This window comes from Geospiza fortis, unplaced genomic scaffold (genome assembly GCF_000277835.1).
Source record: "Geospiza fortis unplaced genomic scaffold, GeoFor_1.0 scaffold2, whole genome shotgun sequence".
Taxonomy (NCBI): Eukaryota; Metazoa; Chordata; class Aves; order Passeriformes; family Thraupidae; genus Geospiza; species Geospiza fortis.
Window position 1 is genome coordinate 718,458 of NW_005054366.1, and position 20,196 is coordinate 738,653.

Here is a 20,196-nt window from a genome sequence, read left to right on the forward strand (position 1 = left end):
TCTTACACTTTTCCTTCTTTTCATGCTCAAAAGCAAGCGAGAGTGTCAGAGCCAGGAGAGCTGGCAAAGTGCTGCTGGTGAGTCACAAAGCCAATGTAGGTGGCACAAGTCTCCTATTACTGAGTGGAATTTAGGACTTGATCCATGCACAGTGTTCTCCTGTTTGTGTGGGCACCACGAACAGTTTGAGGCTGAGGCCAAAAAGGAATTCAAAAGTTATGGCATGGAACCTCTGCTATGGAAAAACAATAGTCCTCATCTGCCCTTCTGCAGTCAGTGGCCCCTGCTGCAAGTGCCACTGCACTTGGGAATGCTGTGCTGGCACCTCAGGGTGCCCCAGTGGATATATCTGCTTTTATCTGTATTTAACAGCACTCAAGGAATCTATTTCCTCACTGCAGTACTGGTTCCACGGAGGGGTGCCTGCATGGAGCTGCCTTTAAGGAGCAGACCATGACCATGCAATGGAGCCATGATCTCCCTGGTTTCCTTTTTTACTTTTCCTCTCAGAGATGACAAAGCTGTGTTTATCAGGGTGCAAATATAAAACTTTAGACCTGGAAGAAGTCCAGCTCTGTTTTTATGAGATTTGACAACAATAAGGATGTGGATATTAGTTGCCAGGGGTGTTCTGGATGGAATGAAGGGATGGGCAACAGCCTTTTACTTCAGCACTTGCAGAGAAGAGTGAAGGCAGAAATCAGGCACTAACACTTGCTTACTTTAAAAATGCTGACTGTGAAAGGGCAGATTCATACCATAAACAAAAAAAATGAGATCAAGATTAAACCTTTTAAATCAAGGCCTAAAAGGCTGGATTTCAGCACTCTTCTTGGACTGACTCGATTCTTACATGCAGAATAGTCCAAAGGACATCAAGGAATTGCTCAGGAAGGAACAGACTTTGGCAAAGATTTTTGAGATTGCAAGCTCAGTCCACATACCTGGAAGCCCAATGAATGTGCCCCTTTTTGGTTAAAGGGAAGCCAAAACTAAGTATTTGGGCCAGCTGAGAGACACTTTTACTGAATAGGGACAGACATTTTGATTCCCTTTCAGCAGTTTTAGGCAGAAATGACCAGAGCAGGACTTTTACCGAAAGTGTTTTATTCCTTCTACTAAACCTGATTATTCCACCTTTATCTTCCATTCACCTGTGCCAATATCTCTCAGTTGTGTCTGACACATGAGGTTTTAACTGAGGAGCAACAATTGCATTTCAGGCTCAGGGGTCAATCAGGCAAGTCCATTTTGCTTGAAATTATTCATGCTAAATTCCTTCTGAGAGATTTTACAAAATGAGGCTGGGTCTGTGTTTGCCATCATGGAGATAGAAGGGGGCAACATTCCTATTTTTGAGAGGTGTGGTGCACCAGAACAGTCTAGAATTCTGCCAATATATTTAAATATGTTAAATACCAATTACAATGTTTAATAAATTATACCAAATAGTAACTCTTCTGAAGTCTTTGTTCAGTGGCTGTAATCCCCACTGAACCTGGCAATGCATATCCAATTTATTATTTTGGCTTTTGCTCTGTGCTAAAACCCTCATTATTCAAAGGTGGAAAAGTAATGATTAAGGACTTGTACATCCACCAGTGGTCAAAGAAGTAGTGACTGTGGGTCAGTTAGAGACTCTTAGTCATCTATTTTTATAAGCTATTTTCAGTGCTTAATGTGAATCCTGTGTGGCCATTTTATAATATCTGCAATGATCAATTAAAAATGTAGCCATTTAAAATTAGTTTATTATTACAGAAATGGACTGGGCAGAGAAACTCATAATCCTGGAAGAGGAGAAACCTTTGGAGTACGTGGAATGAACTCAGTAAGAAGTCCAGCTCATGAACTGCTGAGTGCTTATTAATAAGAGTCATTCTGGAACAGCAAGCCAGTTATAACAAATTGGTATCACATTTTAAGCCTGAAAAAGCTTGCTTTAAAAATGTTTTCTAAATCTATTTTTTCTATCAGACTATTTCCTAAGACTATAATTTTCCTTTGGACCAATACATTTAAGCATGAATTCCTCTCATCAGAATATCAACAGCAAATAAATTATTGATCTGCAAACATACTCCAGGTCTTTAGTAAATCTAGCTGAACCATTAACATAAATGCAACTTTTTTGTAAGCCAGTACAATGATCCACACAACGGATATGCAGAGAAAAACACACCTTTAACCAACAACAATAGAAGCACAATGCCTTGGTAGCTGCATTAACATGATTTATGTCTTCATTGGGATGAATGGAAACTGTTGTTTGCCTCTTAAATTTCCAGATTTTTATCTGAGCCTTTCAAGTCTGCAGAACTGGAATAAAAACTTCACGAATTCTGACATGTTTGTGAAAATCCTGGCGTGCCATGGTTCTACCAGGCTGGGAATAATATAAGAGGAAATGCTTTTATTTGGTAATTTTGCTTCTGGCCCTGTCTGTGAGACAGGTGTGTGCGTGTGAAAACAAAAAAGAAGGAAGGAAGCTGAACTGGGATTTTTGTCTTTTATTTTTTAAGAAAACCCCACACTTCTCATGTGCCTCCGCAAATATACAGATAGTGACTTTCTTTGGGGGGAAAAATGTCCTTATCTTTCAGATATGCTGTCAGCAATTACCACAAATCTATTTTTAATATATAAAAGAGGTCAAGCAGGAGCATCAGTGGAAGAGGGAAAGGAAAGCCAATTACTATTACCAAGCACGAGGGTTTTTTCCTTTCTCTCCTGAGAAATTACATAATTACAGCCCATAACTTCTGTGCTTGGGCTTGGACACACAGAGCTATCTGCACTTCCACAGCAAAGCCTGGGACACAGGCAACTGTGTAAACTCACATTTATCCAAAAACTTGTCATACATAAACAGTTTGCAGCTGTTGGCCTTCCTGCCAGCTCTGAGCCCTGCACCAGCAGTATCTCCAAGGGGAATGATCCCATCTCTCCCCCCAGCCCAGCGAGGCATGAGGACATTACACACTTGCCACATGGATGGCCAAAGCTGGGAAAGACAAGTCCTGGTGTGTGGGTTCCCATTTTGTCCTACTCCAAACACCTGGGGCTCCCTCCTCACGGCTCTGGAGTATTCACTCAGCAAGTGGTTTGTCCAGGTACTCCAGCTTTCAACTCTCTAATGTCTTGTTTTCATTGCACTCCTAATACTTTAATCTCTTCTTTTGCCAAACACCTCTGGATACAGAACTTTTACTTGATTAAAACTTGGCTGGCTCTCCCCCTGCTCAACGTATTTGCTGTTGGGAAGGGAGCCAAACTCCCAGTCCTGAAGTCTGCTTGGCACAGACAGAGACTCCCTGCACATCCACATGCTCAGAGCAAAGCTCCCATTCCCCATCATTACTGGTTTGGTGTTGAGCTGATGTTTTTCTCATCCTCCCATGATTTTCAATTTGTGCAGCTCACACATTGCCATCAATTACATTCCTGTAGCCTCTCTTAACATCCTACAGGAGTAAAATCAGGAAACCCTGAAGTGATTCATGCTCTGCCTTTCCACTCAATGGCAATGATATGTTTGACAGAGATGCCCTGCCTGTATTTACACATCAAGTCAGTCACCAAGGGAATCTTTCAGTGCTTGTGATACTTAAAATGAAAAATACTTCTCCCTTTCTATAAAGCCTACATAGAAAATGTTCCAAAATTTAAGAAACATTAAAGAAGAAACCTACTAAACTGCCTCCAAGATAGGTACTAACACTGTTCTACAGCTGAATAAACACAGGTCTCAAGAGCCAGCAGTATCCAGGTGAAAAAGAACTGTATCCATGGAAGGGCCCTCTCCAGCACATACAACACAGACAGGCTGAGGCTGTCACCACTGAGCCTGCAGGCCAAGTCTGGTTTATAGGGATCATCCAGAGGAGTGAACAGGGTGAGCTGTTCCTTCATTTATGAGAATGTCCTAATTCAAAGCTGGACATGCAATCTTAGTGGCACAGATTAATTTGGCTTAATGCTGGATAGTCCTCCAAGGTGCCAACTTCTGTTCATCTTGCAGTAACAACATGGTTTCCATTAGAGTTTAATATTCACGTATGGAAACTGTTTTCCTCAGCAATAATTTTCATTGTTACTGCATTTAACAAAAACCACACAGGAAACAACACACTCATCATGAACCACAACTCCAGAAATTACAGAGCAACCATCCAGTGCATGAGACACAGCTACAGTCAGGTAGGAAAACAAGCTCATAATCACACCAGTGCAAGTCACAGTATTTTGAACTCAAGTCTTTATGGAGGAAGAGGTTCTGATGTCACGGACCAGCTGATGGAAGCCACCAGGACTCCTGAGAATCCTGACCACCAGATCCTGACTTTCTGTACCTGGGCAACTTGTTGCAAATGTGCCCATCAGCACAGAATCCTCTTCTCCCTGTGGAGAATATAGCCTGTCCTGAATGTCACCATGACCCCTGTAAAAATTCAGTTCACCACAACCTGCAGGGATGCAGCACAACTTTCCCAGAACTCAGACAGCTGTCCTGTAGTGCCCAATAAAATAACTTCTTCCTCTGAAAACACTGTCATTTCCAGTGTACACAACTGCTGTCAGAATCCCAAAGGCCCAGCAAGAAAAATAAACAGCTGAAACACAAAGTGTAGGTACTTTCTGAATCTCCTGATTTTCATTACACTGACCCTGAAGGACTAACAGATCAAATCTGATCTTCACAGCGCCAGCTGATGTTTCTGGAGCTCACAAGGATAAACTCCTCAGAACACAAGGTCCTCATAGAACAAATGAGTGAAATGCTCAATACCTTTGGCAGGAGATAGTTTTCAGTTTATTAGGAATAACTAGAGATACTTGGCATTGAATATTGATACAACACCCAAGGGTCTGATGAGTGGCCCTGGATAACATTTCACAAGACCAGGGCTCTAGCTGAACAAGCCAGATTCAACCACATGCCTTAGTCTTTGTGGAAGGCCTGTGATTCAGGCAGAAACACCCCAATTTTAGCTATGGCACCACTGCAACTCAACAGAACTCAGTCAATTCTTTCACCCACACTGGAGCCCAGGCAGGAGTGCACTGCCCCATTTCCAAACAAATTACCTGACACCTAAACCAGCTACCCTCCTCAGCCCCTTCCTGATAAAAATACCTTTGTGAGGCCAGACCTCTTCATGTCTGTAAACCTGCAGAGGCAGCAAGATTTAATCATCAGAGCTTAGAGGAGTGCTTTTGCTATCTTCCTTTTCTCTGTTTAATTACCCTGCAGGACAGCAATTAATGGAGCATGTGGAATCCCCTCCCCAGCACAGCCACCCTCAGCTTCACCTCTCAGTCTTTCTGCAGGGCTTTTCTGTTTCTTGGGAACCCCCCTGAGGTTTGACAAGTTTAATAGATGAATCATTTATCTGCCCCTTTACCAACCTGCCCACACACAGACATTCCCCAAGATAGCAAGAGCTTTATCCCAATGTTGTTTGCATTGGATTTACACTCTGCTAATTCACTGATTTAGGCACAGGGGGCAGCCCAGACAGTAGAAGAGCTCTAGAGACCAAGACCTCTCCTAGCTTCAGGGATATCTGTCCTCACCCACACCAGCAAAAGCTGTTTCAGACACCAACTGCAGTGAGATAAGACAGCTGAGAGATGTTCTAACACTTTTTTTGGCCAAGAAGATCCCTTTAACCAATGCCTACAAAAACATTATTTATGCTGCATTATAAGAGCAGACAACCCTCGGAAGCCCTCAGAGGTTTGGCACAGGCATCTCTGAAACCACATTCCTTTCCAGTGCCATTCACCAGGATCAAACACAAATATTCACCACATTGACCATATCTGAGGAGAGGTGTGGTGTTCACTGGATTGAGAGAAAGCTGGAAACAAGCACCCTGCTGAGCCCCATGGAGCAGATATCCATCAGGGACACAGGTGCCACTGATCTTGCCTTGCAGCAAGGGAATGCACTAAAAGCCCACCTGAAGTTCTTTCCAGCCCTACTTTTCTAAGCTTTTATGATAAAACACCAGCATCTGAGACCTCAGCAAAGCAGGAGATAAAAGAAATTCCCTGTGTCTCTGACATCTGCTCTTTGTTCAGCGTGACATCCCCTGTGCCATTAATGGCTCCTCCCTTTCAGCAAACCATCACTCCCCTGGATGACAGCACATTAATAAATCCTCCCTTCCAAGGAGACATGAGGAGTGCCTTAATTAACTGGGGCACAGGAAGCAGGGTATCATCTCCATGTTTACTCTACTTTGATATGCTAACAGCCACATTCCAGAGAGCTTCTCCCCAACACTCCCCAGAGCCTAGGCTGCTGCTGAATGCAGATCTCAAACACAGCTCCTTCCTGCAATCCTGTTTCTCTAGCTAAATATGGAGTTTGGGACATTTAGTCCAAATCAGACCACCATTCCTGAATGCTGATTCCAAAATCCAAGCAGCTCACCCTCTGCTTACAGACATCACTGCCTGGTGCTGAAAGTCTCCATGCTCACACACACACAGGGATTACATGGGCTGCATTACTCCAAGTAAGATATATTAGGACAGCTGTTGAGAGAAAAGGCAGGGGAAGAGCTGGCCAGGTTAGATTTGAGAGAGGGATTCCAGTTGGGGATTGGACTGAGTCAGTTAACACACCATGGTGGGAAGAATACAGAAGCCTGGCATAATTCAAATTCAGCGAAGAAGGCGGGAAGAGAAATGGGAAGAGATAAGGGAATGAGAAGAGACAGGGACAGAAAAGTAGCAAATGGAGATAATATGGGTTTTCCAGAAGGCTTCAGGAAACATGACTTTGATCTCGTAGGCAGCAGGGAGTCACTTCTGAGGGAGGCAGGGGTCAAGGAGGGCAGCAGATAAGATCAGAAAGGAAGATGAGCTCCCTGAGAATGTCTGTGTGTACTTACTGCTGGAGAAAAATGGATCTCCAGCCCTGGGTCAGAAGTCTCTGGCATCATGGGTTCACTTGAGGAATTACTGAACAAGTCTGAGGGCATGGAATTGTTCAGGCAGGGAGGTGTGGGCAAAACCTGGCACTGAGCATAAGGGAGGGACAGCTGTTGGAACTGGTATAGGAACAAGAGATGGAAATCAGAGAGATACAAGATAGTGAGAGAAAATGAGAGAGGCACAGGGGACAATGTTGTTCAGGGATATCTCACACCAGAAAAGCATCAGATCTGGCAGAAGGCAGCAGAGATCTGATGCTTTTGAAAGGCTACAGGAACAGAGACTGAGAACTCAAAGAAAACAACACCAACAACTGTGAAACCAAGCTGCAAATCAGGATTTGGATCCTGGCCCTCCAAAGTCACCTCTGCCTGGGGATCAAAGGCATTTGGATTTGAATATCTTGTGTTGGACTCATGGTGTTCAGGGGAGGAACCGGCCAGTCCTTCCCACAAGCTGCTGTAGAGTTAAGCAGGACCTGCCCTTCCCACCTGCATGGAAACATCAGCATGACAATATGAAACAGGCAGGCAGCCCATCAAGGCAGCAGCAGGACTCAGCACTAGATTCAGGGTTTGTGGAGCTGTGGAAGTAACAACTGTCTTTCACTGCAGTGGCTGCAGCACAGAGACACGGGATAAAAATGACTCCACATCTCTCACCTGCTGGATAGCTTGAGAAAAGGAGAGAGCTCCACCTGCTCCTGCTCTAAACAGCCTTTATGAATCTCACCCTTCCCTTTCCCAGATGTTATCAAATGTTGGTATTTCAGTATTTTCATTTTGACCTGTGCTATCTTGGTGGAAGAGGCCTGAACTCAAGAATTGCATCAGTTGTCCCCCAAGCTGCATCTTTCAGGAAATAAATAACGAACCAAAAAAAGAGAAAAATGTAACTCTTCCATTCCCAGCACTCTGCTACATGCCTATGTCAGTCTGCCAACACCTGTCCCCAGGATGGATTCCCACCTGCAGGCTTCCATCTCCCAAGGAATGGAAAAGCAACCCTGGCACTGCCTGCCATAGCTGCAGCTCTGCAAACTGTGTAAGGTTCCAAAAGCAGCCTTGGGGCTATTTTCATCTTCCTCTTTTCAGATAAGTTCTGTCAATTCCACTTTTGGACTTGTCAGTTTGTCCCTGCAACTCATCTGAGCCACCTGCTTCAACAGAGGGTCTGAATTCAGAGAGAAGGAAGAAAAATATCAAATCAGAGCTTTTAATGAGACTGCTGAACAGTCTCATTAAAAGCAATGGAATTCAGCAGCAGGGATTCTGGAGCCTTTAAATTCCTCACTATCTCCCTTCCAGAATGAAGAGACAAGGTCAGACTTGGCAATAATTCAGAAAAAATATTTGGAGTCTCTGTACCAAACAGCATCTGCTTTAAGAGCAAACCATCAGGGTCCAGAATTCAGTTCCAGTTTTCCCCTTTCTGTAGTTACAAACACTAAGAAACTCATGAAGCTTTGCAAGTTAAATTAAAATATTCTTTTAACAGTTCCAAGAGCTTTCCTGAGCTGTGCCTATCACCCTGCTGTGGTGCTGGTCAGGGGTGGGCTCATGAGCAAGGATCAGTCCTGCAATGGTTAAACAACATTAATGAATAATATTTCAGTCTCTGGAGAGTGTCAGCCCAGTCTACCGAAACTTTTGGAGATGGCTGAACACCTGTGCTGCTGATGAATGGCATTCTTCCCCAGCTCCCCATTAAACTGTGCCCATGTTCTTACAGAATGACTCAGCAATCATTACTCTCAGAACTTGAATGAACCTATACTTTTGAAACACGTTCATATTTAAAGTGTATTTTATTTTTAGGTGCTGTATGCATGTCAAAGCTGTTCTCCTGGCAACATCAGGTGAGCTGCAGGGAAGGCAGCAAATGGGATGATGCACAGAGATCAAACCCCAAACAGATGCTTTCTCAAATTGCTTCTCATCTGCAGCTCCCACATCCTGACTTCCAGGGCTGCTGAAGCTCCTGGCTTCACATTGGTGAGCTGCCAGCCAGCACTGATAAACTTATTTAGAAATTCTTGATTCAGCCCTTCTGTGTTAATTCTTTGCTGAGTGCTGATTTAACCTCACAGCCTGACAAACCCTAGTGCTGTGCCTGATAAGGGTAATGGGGTTGAGTTACTCTATTAAGTCAGAACTTGGGTTGCAAAGCTGGTTCCCAGCATCTCCCCTCAGCAACCCTGGCTGATACCTCTGCTGCCAGGGCTGGGGAGTGAAAATGATCCTTCCATGGCAGCAGGCAGTGCCATGGCTCTGCTCCTCTCCTCACACACCACCAACAGGCATCACATTTGTTCTGGTAGAGCAGAACAGCACCGAGGAAAGGGAGGTGAGAATAAATAAAAAATCCCTAAACTTACTGCAAAATTAATGGCTTGATTTCCTAGAGATTATCACTTCCACTTGGGGGTCCTGATGTAAATGGATGCTGCAATCTTTCCTTCACTGGCAGCATCAGAGGGAGATGGCTCCTTCCTCTGCTTAGCTTCCTAATTTTCAGAAAACTTCTGAAAGCCTAATACTTCTGAGCTCCATATCCTCAAGTTTGATTCCAATTGGCCAATGGGTTCTAAAAATATTAGGGAACAACCATCACTGGGGGAGACAGACATGAGCACAAAGCACACACGGGGCACAGATACACCCACCAAACCAGGGTAAAACATTTGGGTTTCTGCTAACCCAAAGAGCCTCTCCTCTGGGTTCCCAAACAGAGCTGTCCATCCTGGCACCCACTGCCCAGGAAGGGAATGACCCACAGGGTGGTTTATACAGACATAAACACATCACAGCATCAGCCTGACTGAAGAGAAGTAATAGCTAATTTCAGAGGTAACATGGTTGGAGATATTTTTAATATGTCCTGAATCTAGTTTTTTAAGTACCCCTTTCTCTAGATTGCTCAGAAATGAAATGTCACCTTTAAAGCCACCAGCTACAGAGAAATTCTCACTCTGAAAAAGACCAGCCTGAGCTTTTCTCACACTTCATAAAAAGAAATCTCTCATGTTCAAACTTGAGCTCCAGTGAAAGAAAACACAGATTTGGATGAATACCACTGAGCTCCTTGCAATGACTGACAGCAGCCAGAGTCCCTGGTGCCTCACAGACACAAGTCAAGGCACAGTCCCAGTCCTGGGGCCTTTATGCACTCAATTCAGAAGTGACAGCCCGGGAGGCTGACAGTGACAGCACTAAAGAAAATTGTCACAGGATCCTGCAGGAGCCAGGGACACTTTGTGCTCATGTCACTGCTCCAGGGCTTTGTGCTGAAGTTCTCCCAACAGGGACAGAAGTGCCTCTTCTAGTCCCACGTGTTTCTAAATAAAATACCCCCAGGAAATGCAGGAGCTCCTCAATACCTGCCTGGGTGACACTTCCAGTTCTGAGCCAAAGCCCTGTGTCCCTGAGGACTGAGAATTCTGTGCTGAGTGTGCAGCACAGTTTGCAGGATCTCCTCAGCTGGTAAGCCCCACTCAGGACTCCTGGGGGGGCTCTGCAGCAGGAACAGCTGCACTCCCCAGCTGGGCAGGTGGGGTATTTTTGAACCAGCCTGCCTGGGAGCCAGTGGTAGTGGCCTCCTGGCAGCTGCCATATAATGGGAAGCATTTCCCAACAAAGCCACGTGATTAGTGATAACATAATCAGCTTCATGGCATCCCCATGGAACAGGCTGGATGTGTATTACATCCTCTCTAATGGACCAGCTATCAAAATCAGCACAGGCTTGATCAAAATCTCATTGGAATTAACAATTTATAAGAAATCTGGGGCAAATCAGAGAACATCATGGAAGAAGGAATCAGATACCAGGAGGAAGAACTTGAATTGAAACATAATTATTAAACTCTGGTGAGGTAACAGACACTGCTGAAAGGGAGCTACAAAGTTTAGAACTTCAGCAGCCCTTAAGCAACACTTTTGCAGGATCCCAGGATTCCCACAGGAGAGCATCTCTATTCAGATGCTGCTGAATGTGGTACAGGTCAGGCAGGAATCACAGGGAAAACCATCTGGCAGGGCAGAGCAGCTCCAGTGAAGAATGCTGCCCCTCTGAAGTGAGCAGACACTTGGAAGAGCCATCAAAGGGATTAGAAGGAGCACCAGCACTTCCCCAGGAGCCAGGACACAGGTCAAGAGAGCTATAGCAGGAATTTCATCCACTCTTGGACCCAGACAAGACCAAGATGGAGACAACATTTGCTCTCTGACTGACAGAGCCAGAAAAGCAAACAAACTGGAGCACACAAAAGAAACATGAGCGTACAGGTTTCTTAGACAGAAATATAAAATATACACTCTAAATAGAAATCTAACTTCACCCTCCTATTTTCCTGTAATTTCAAGAACAACAAAGTCTGATTAGACTGATGGCCTTGTTTTCAATAAATATAAAAACATCCACACAGTTTCCCAACTCACTGGCCAGTTTTCTTATAAATAACTGCAGTGTTTACACTGTTTGTCTGCTACAGCACAAATATTGCTGTACATGCTGGAGCTTGATGGATGATTTTACTAAAACCAACAAGCAGATCCTCAGCAGAACATTCATGTGTACCCAGCAGCCCAGCTATGGCCAGGCAGAGCCTTAGTGCAAACAGCCCCACAAAAATGTATGACACAACCACACAAAACCAACAAATGCCTTCAACCTGCTGACTGCTCATCACCACCAACCAAAGTAGGAATACAAGGCTAATTCCAAGCTAAGCAAACACAGAAATCCTTCACATTCTACTCATCATGCTGAAAGAGTACAGGAGGAGAAAGATATTTGATGGATTGAGTCTATGGGTTTTACTGTCATTATTCTGATAAGTTCAATGTATTTCTATCAGCTGATCTAAAAGGTAAAAAGACTTGTCAACCTAATCCAGGCAAAACAGGATTCTGAACCTGAAATTAGTAAACCTACATAGCAGAACCTGTGTCCAAATAAAATTCCAATGAAATCCACTTCTGTTCAAGAGACAGCTTATACACAAATACACACACACATATATATGTATATACACCTGTCAGTGATAATTTGACTAAAATTTCACTGTCTATAGTCACCTTCCTATCTAAACTGGCAAGGACTTGATAAAGAAAGCCCAGTATTTTCTACAAGGAATATCTGATCAAATCTGTATGTGTAAAATTCAAAGTATTCTGCCATGCATTTACAGACATTAATTTATTTCCAGAATGTGTCTGTGCATTCTTGGGTCAGCTCAAAATTTCATCACCTTCCCCACGGCACCTGCCATTAATATTTCCAGCCATGGAATGAGCTTGTAGTGGATCACAGCTGGCTAGAGCACACTCCCTACTGAATTTTCAGCACACTGGTAAACACAGGGCACATTTGCAGTGTCTGGTAAACACAGGGAAGATTTTCAGTGCTGCAAAGTATTGTTAGATACCCAATTCCTATTTGCATTACGTGGAGCACAATCCCAGCTGAAAAGCTTGGAGCTTGTGCTGAGGCAGTGGGAGAATTGTTAAATAAAACCCAACAACATTCCAAGGATTTAAAGTGACTTTCAGTCTACTCAGTGCACTTGGTGTAGCAAAATCCTGCCAGGACCAGACACCCTGCAAAATGGGTTAGGTATAATACCAGGTCATGTTACCAGATGATTAACCAAAGCTGGGAAAAAAACCAATTCAAATGAAAAAAAAATCAGCACAGATCAAGGGGAGGGAAAGTTTTATGCACACTTCCCACTGTGGTTTTCTTGGTTATCACCAGTAAAATCTCATTTCTGTTATTTAAAACTCACTCTCAAAATTGCATTTCACCTTGGCAGCTGCAAAACAAAAGAAATGTAAAAGTACAATAGGCAACTGTCCTTCATTTCCTTCCTTTACTCTTACATATCCTGTGTGCAACTGGAATGCTTCTATTTGATTATCCAGTGGAGCAAATGCTACAATGAATGCAATCATGCCTTATTACCCTGCATGTCTGCAGCCTATTGCACAGCTATGTACAGATGGTTTTACACAAGCTTGGTTTTCTAGCTACAGGGTCTATAAAACAATAGGAACTATCTGAAATGTTTTCAAGCCAGCAAAGGATAAAGGCACTGTAAAGCAGTCAACTGGAAAAAAGCCATCTATGTCTGACAGGAGAAGAAAAACCTCTGAGGTTTCTCGATTATAAACGCGTCAGCTTTCTGGAAGTGCTGCAGTCTGCAGCAAACTGACCAGGAATGTGTAAACACAGGGGAAAATAAGGACCCAGGCAGTGGAAAGAAGGAACACAAACCTCTGGCCTGTTGAAGGGCTTAACCACTATTTCACTGACCTGAAGAACTGGCTGCTGCCCAAGGAAGTGGAGCTGCCTCTGGTAGCCTTGCACCATGGGGATCACAGCTCTGATCTCTTTGGTACAGAGGTTTGGATTTTACTGAGGAAAGGCCCTGTTTACAAATTCATTTCCTTCTCCTCTCAATCCATTCTTTTTTTACCAATAAAATGCAGTGCAAAAAGCCCTGAATGTGTTGTTTCATGGTCTGTCAGGGAGGCACCAGGAATTAACGGGTACGGCGCCGGGCTGGGAATGGGGATGTGCAAAATCATTCTATGTTCTTGGATGAGGACCAGGGCGAAATGGTTTTTATGAGTCTCATTTTCCCCTGTCCACCTGGCCTGAAGCGTGTCATAGCAGAAAATTCTGCTTTCTGCTGCAGAGAGCCTGGGGTTGGCATTCCCAGCCCAGAGGGGTTATTTATAGAGGACTGACAGCAGGTCTGACACCGTGGAAAAGAAATACTATTTATCTTTCCACAACCTTTTATAACAAAAGGGGAAGTAAGAAACAGGGTGAGCTATGAAAGCAGAATTGATGATTTTATTTGTTTTATGATCATTCTGGTGAGAATCCCCCAGAGAAACAAACCCTCAGCAAGGGGAAGTGATGGAGCTGCAGAGTGAAGCAGTGCAGCAAGCATGACAAATCTCCATTTACATGGATGAGGCAAGAGACAAGAGCAGAAATACTGCAAACCCCAAAAGACACAAATGGTCTCTCCACAGACCAAATATAATGAGCTTGTTCTGCTCGTGTCTGCCTCAAAGGCTTCTCAGCCTCAAACACACAGTAGCCAGGAGCAGTTCCAGAGCTTTTCCTGACAGTTATTTGGCACAGTGGGCTTAGCTGGACATTACTTAGCCTCCTGCTTCTCTGTTTGCAAACACAATGACCCCTTTCCGAGATAAACAGGAGAGATTTCTTTAAATCATCATTAAGTGCTGCTTAGCCATAAGCAAAGCCCTGGTTCTCAAGCAGGGTCCCACAAATCAACTCTAATTTCAAAAACAATTGAGGCACAAAGACGTCTAGGAAATAAAACTGTAATTTAGAAGTTCTAGTGTAGTATATTCAGGAGAACCAAAACCCTAAGACCTGCCTGTCACACAAAATAAAATATTAAAATATTACACTTCTGATTTTTTTTTCTCCATGCCAGCATGAAAATGTACTGAATTGCTTCTGAAGGACACTATCCTGTAAATTCACTGGGAATTGTTAGTTCAAACAGTCCTAACAAGCCTTTTCCCCCAGAGTGATTGCATGTCAAAGCCCCAGACATAGCAAGAGGGTGAGGGGTAAAGAGATGGGGAAAGGAGCATCACATGCAGGTATCTGCCCTTTAAGCTATGAGACCAAAATTCCCAGGTGCTTTGTGTACATGGCTATATAATTTCACAGACAGAAATGGCCCTGGAGTGGAATGCAGGACGTGTTTGCACCTGCACCAGTCAAGCTGCACAATGATTTAGCACATAAAGTGATTTATGAGATGGAGTTGAAATCAAAGAATAAAGCCAGAGTATCAGAAAAAAATATCAACAAAGTCATGGCAAATATTTTCCCTCGTGACTTACTCCTTTCAATAAAGGCAGCAGACAGAAGCTCAGTTACCCACCAGTGAGACACCAGGCTGGGATTTGGGCTGGAGTCCTGGATTCCTGAGGGGAAAGAGCCATAGTTCTGGTAGCCACTGAATTTTGCGAAGAAAGCCAGGCTGGATGGGACTGGAGCAACCTGGTCTAGTGGAAAATGTCTCATGACTGAGGGTTAGAATGAGCTGGGCTCTGATGGTCCCAAATCATTCTAGAATTCTATGATAATTCTATCAAGTTGCTTTTCATTCAAACAGAAATCAGCACCACCCTGTATAATGCTGAGATGTGATAGCCTGGAGAATATTTTCTCAATAATATGTTGCCTGGTAAAGCACTAAGGGTTCTTCCCACAGCATTTTAGACAGTTGCTCTGTTTATCAAAACACATCCCCATGAACCATTAATAAAACCATGGGAGAAGGCAAAGCTTTCAAGCTGAAATCAGCTTAAACATCCAGCATCAGCTTTGGGGTGAGGCACAACAAAGACAAAAGCTCTGTCAAAGTCAGAAGGTCAGGAGGGAGCAATCAACAAGAAAAGCAAGATTTAGAATGAGCAGAGACAAGCTAACAAACTAAAGCAGGAGGGAAAGTTGATGGGAAGATTTTGGACATGCTGCCCTACATCTGACAATGACTGTGAACATATTTCAGAAACCAGCTTAAACATCAATGAGCGTTAATTACCAATAGCAGTTTGAGGGAGGACATGAAAGGCCAGGTACAGAGCAGGAAGTGTGTTATTCCTCCCTGCTGACAGTGTTTAGTTCCAGCTCCCTGAGAACAAGCTTCAAACACACACCACTGCGAGGCCACTGTTTTATCTGCTGGGATGGGTGAGCATGACAGACAGATAAATAATGGGAAAATAAAAGGGCCTGAAACACATTTTGGGGCTGCAAAAGCAAAATGATGTATTGAGGAGAACTAATGAGGAACTGCTGGAGGTTTATGAAGACTGAGGTGGAGTAAACGTAGGGAAATTCCGTGACCTCGGTGGGCACGTCCCGAGGTCTGAGTGATGGAAACCAGACCTGCAGGGCCCCTGGGAACAGCAGCCTCTGCCTGCCCAGGCCCAGCTGAACAAAGGCAACACGAAGGAACAGAACTGAGAAGAGTTCCTATGAGCCCTGAACTAACCCCAAAGAGAAATAGGGGAAAAGAAAGGGAAGGGAGTTAATCATGAGAGCAACTGAGGGTCTGCGAGACATCTGAGCTGGGAATTGGAAATTCATGGAAGAGGGAAAAATGAGAAATGTACAGAAAACCTGTAACTAACCCTCTCCCCACTAAACACTTGCATTTGTTTTAATTACCCAAGTTATTTCCTTCACCCAAGTCATGAAAGAGAGAGAAAATTCAAAAAGTTGAGATAACTGTGAATCAATAGCACTCATAGATTGATAAATTCCCAAAGAGAAGAGTGATCATATTTTCTACAAAAACTCCTTGCAGCAGGGCAATATGAGCTCCCAGCTAAGGACAATTCTTGATCTTCTTTTTCAGCCAAGAAGATCAAGAATCTACCCGTGCCCTACTGACATGGAATGAATAAAGACAAACTTAAACAAGACTACTGAGCGGCAAAACAAACCCAAAGGCAAATAAAATTCAAATGCTCTACTTTTCCTAACAACAAAAGCAGAATGTAAGATGGTATCAGGAGGGTTGCATGTCTCAGGCAACATCTAAGAACAAGACCAGGATCCTGACCCCAGTGAAGCCACCACCAAGATTCTGAGGCTGGTGTAAGCAGGATTTTCCTCTGGGCTTCAGTGCACAGTGAGGCTGCCTGGCTGAAGCCACATCCCAAAACAAGAAAAGGAAAAGCACAGACAGGACGCTGAGTGATACCTGAGTGGCTGTGCTTATCCCAGGGCTCTGTTGAGATTTATGCAATCTCATATTACACTTGCTTGGCACATGAATTTTTAGTGGGGATTTGGAAGAGGGATTGCTAGCTGGTGAAGAGAAACTGGAAGGCTGTGGTGGGTAGGGTGGGCAGTGATGAATATGCCCAATAGCACAGTTCAGCACTGTCTGGGTTGTGCAGCCCGGCGTTTATTCCCTAGCAACCAAAAGGCAAAGGAAAAACTCTCCCACTGCACTGGACCACAGCTCCCTATGGTTTCCTAATGCCAGCAGCCGGATTCCACTGCCCTGCAGAGACACAAGTGACAGAAATTCGCAGTGCTCTGAGGTCCCTTTCTTTCCCAAACACCAAATCAACTCGACAGTGTTTTTTTAAGAGAAATTTTAACCTCCAGTGTGCTCATTTTAACGCATTAAGCTGGGTTTGGGTTTGGCCTGAAGGACAGTCCCAGCAAGGCTTTTGCTAAAGCCAGGCACTGCTGCTCTAATGAATTGTTTTAAGCAGCAGGTATTTCTATTTATTCTGGCATCAAATAAAAACCCGCCCTGGAATATACAGAAACATTCAACATGAACCACTATGGAAAATGTTTTTAATGTGAGAATTCCTTTTCCACTCAGAGCAAACCAGCCAGTCTTTTCCCTTTCCTTGGGGATGAATTCTCTGCTGTGACACTGGCAGGGCACTGGAATCAATACAACGTGGGGAGGAAGATTTAAATGAACATTACAGGCAGGATGACCAGAATTGTCTCCTGCTCTGGACAGGCCAGCCAGTGGTGGCAAATGGCCAAGGAAAAGATAAAAATGTACAGTCCCTTATTCAGGTGTTTTACATGGAATAAAAAAGCCTACTTGGAGACACAGACCACAGATCCTCTTTTGCCAAACCTGGGCACATTTTGAAATACTTTACTGCAATAAACAGCCAGGAGATGGGAATGTTTTTCTCCAAACACTGATTCACTTGTGGAAAGAGTCTGGAAAACTATGTTTCTCAATCACCTCTGCTCTGTGCTTGGTTTTCTCCAGGCAGCTATTCCTTCAGCTCAGCCTGCCCCTCTGCAGTACACACACTCACTCTGCTTTCTTTTCCCCAACATCAGGCCACAGAGGAGCACATGTGACTGCAGCAGAGGTAAAGTCATTTTTAACCAGGGCAATTTAAGGATATTTAAGACACATTCTCATTTTCCATTTCCCAATTCCACACTGCCCCCAATTTTATTATTAGCTGAATACAGGGAAGCTTCAGCCTGGATCTGGGGTAACATGTACACTGAGGAATGAAGGCCAAGCTTTGCCTTGAAATATGCAGGATCATTCCTAACTAACCGTAAAGCTGCTTATTTGGCACTGGCAGTGGAAATATTGAACGAAAGGGGCATTCTCAATCTGCTTATGTCACAGAAAGGTTGGATTCTGACAGTGTGCAAGGCTCCAAGCTGCAGCCTGATATTAATAGCAAGACATTAAACTGGCAATTTGGCTGGCTGGGAGCAGCTCTGCTGGAACACAGATTTTTCTGCAGGAAACGGCAGCTCTGGGTGAGGGATGAGCCCAAAGCAGACTCGGGAATTCTGACTGGTGTGTGACAAAGCTGTGTCACACAAAGAGAACCTTCCTGCTCAAACTGAGGAGTGGATCCCACAGCAGAGGCTGCTGGACCACAACTGTTCCACACAGGAATATTGTTTTCCTTCTGTCCAGCTCCTCTGGAATCCATCCATTCCCAGGCCTACCTTACCCAATCAAGTAGGGCAATGAGCATTAACAAACAATTTCTCACACAAACGTGGTTCTGTTCCATGGCACAGACACTGGGGTATCACCCCAAGACACACCTACACATTTTCCCCATTTTTGAGCTTGTTTCTGCCATTATGCAACCCTCCACACTACCCTGGCAGCTGGGCCAAGAAAATTTGAACCAAGTCCCCAGAGCAACTGGTTTCAGTGAGGGGCCCCTGCCAGAATACAAATACAAACCTCCTGCTGCTGCTTTCTCGCTGTGTCTGCATGGCAGGCAAAGATTCCAGACAGGTTTTTCAATATGGATCTTTCAGAGCACAAATGAACACCTCTTATGAGGCATTTAAATTTCATAATCCCACTTCCCAACAACAGCTGGGCCTCAAGGCTTCCACCAGGGTAAGTTCTGCTTCCTTATTTCTCACAATGTAAAGAAAACCAAGGCATGGTCACTGAAAATAACATTACCTACAGCACTCTGAGTCCTCTTATTTCAGGACATATAACCCAACAGATTCCTTAGAGTCTCTTGAACATGACTAAGCAACATTAGATTCTGGACTTGTACTGCATCACACCCCCAAGAACCCCACACGCTTTACAGGAGACCTCCCTCAGCCACGCAATCTCCTGTAGCTTTGCACTCAAAATCCTCATTTCACAGAGGTAGACAGAAACATTCAGAATGCAAGTGACTTGCCAAATGTCACAAAATGAGTCAGTGCCAGAGCTGGGAATAGAAGTCAGGAGTCTAAGAGTCCAGATTCTCTTCCTTATATAGAGCAGCAGTCTCCTGGTTTAGGAGAGCTTGCTGCATTTACAGCATGGCAGCATTGGCATTGCAAGTGCCAACCTCAGCCATAAGCAGGTGGAAAAACACACATGAATCTGCTGAGATGTTCTTCTGTTCAGTGCAAATCAAGAAATGAAAGCAAGCTGCTGTTGTTGAGAACTTTAGAGAGTGCAGCAACCTCAGCATAACCACTAAGACCAAACCTGATGTCACTCACTGGACTCACTTCTTGCTCCCACAGGCAGTCCTGCTGGTTTGGAGAGGGATATCTGGGAGCTGGAGTGAGAAACAGGAATCTGGCAACAGCAGAGATGGCTGAATCACCAAGATAAACCTTTCTAAGCCTGCATGGAGGATCATTGGGCATCCACCTGTCTCAACTGTTGCAGTCATATTAAGCCCAAGTCAAAGCCATGCTACACTGCTGCTCATGTCATCCAGGTGTGTGCACATGGCATGGAAGCCTGGCTATTAAAAACCTGTTTATCTACAACTGACATCTGCTTTTCCCAATCCTGACAAAGGAGGACAACCAGAGAATCTCTTGCATGGTTAAAATTCAGTACTACCCACACTAATCACATTCTCAAACCAGCTGCGTGTCATGAAAGAACATTGATTAATTTATTCTTCCTCTGCCATGAAAAAATGCAAATGGCACAACAAGGCCAAATGGGGGCACAGAAAATGCATAAGTGAAGATGTAAGTGCTTTGCTGCCACATAATCAAACTGTCAGAAGAGAAGGTAGGAAAAGCAGGACTGAAGAGAGCAAAGAGGCCAGACTGGTTTTGTCCCAGGAATATTCACTCTCTAAATATCTTGGAAAACTGTGCTGGAAAGAGTAACAAGTGAGTTTAATCTTCATTGCTGTGATCTACTACTTTCTCCACTGCAGCCACAGTCTGCAGCAA

The 20,196-nt window shown here is 44.1% G+C and overlaps 1 protein-coding gene across 1 annotated transcript in view; it reads right to left on the bottom strand.

Moving 5' to 3' along the window:
- ADAMTS17 (ADAM metallopeptidase with thrombospondin type 1 motif 17) overlaps positions 1-20,196 on the bottom strand; it is a gene marked incomplete at its 5' end in the record, with an annotated part of 153,568 nt that overhangs the window by 97,924 nt on the left and 35,448 nt on the right. The gene's annotated exons all lie outside the window — the stretch shown is intronic.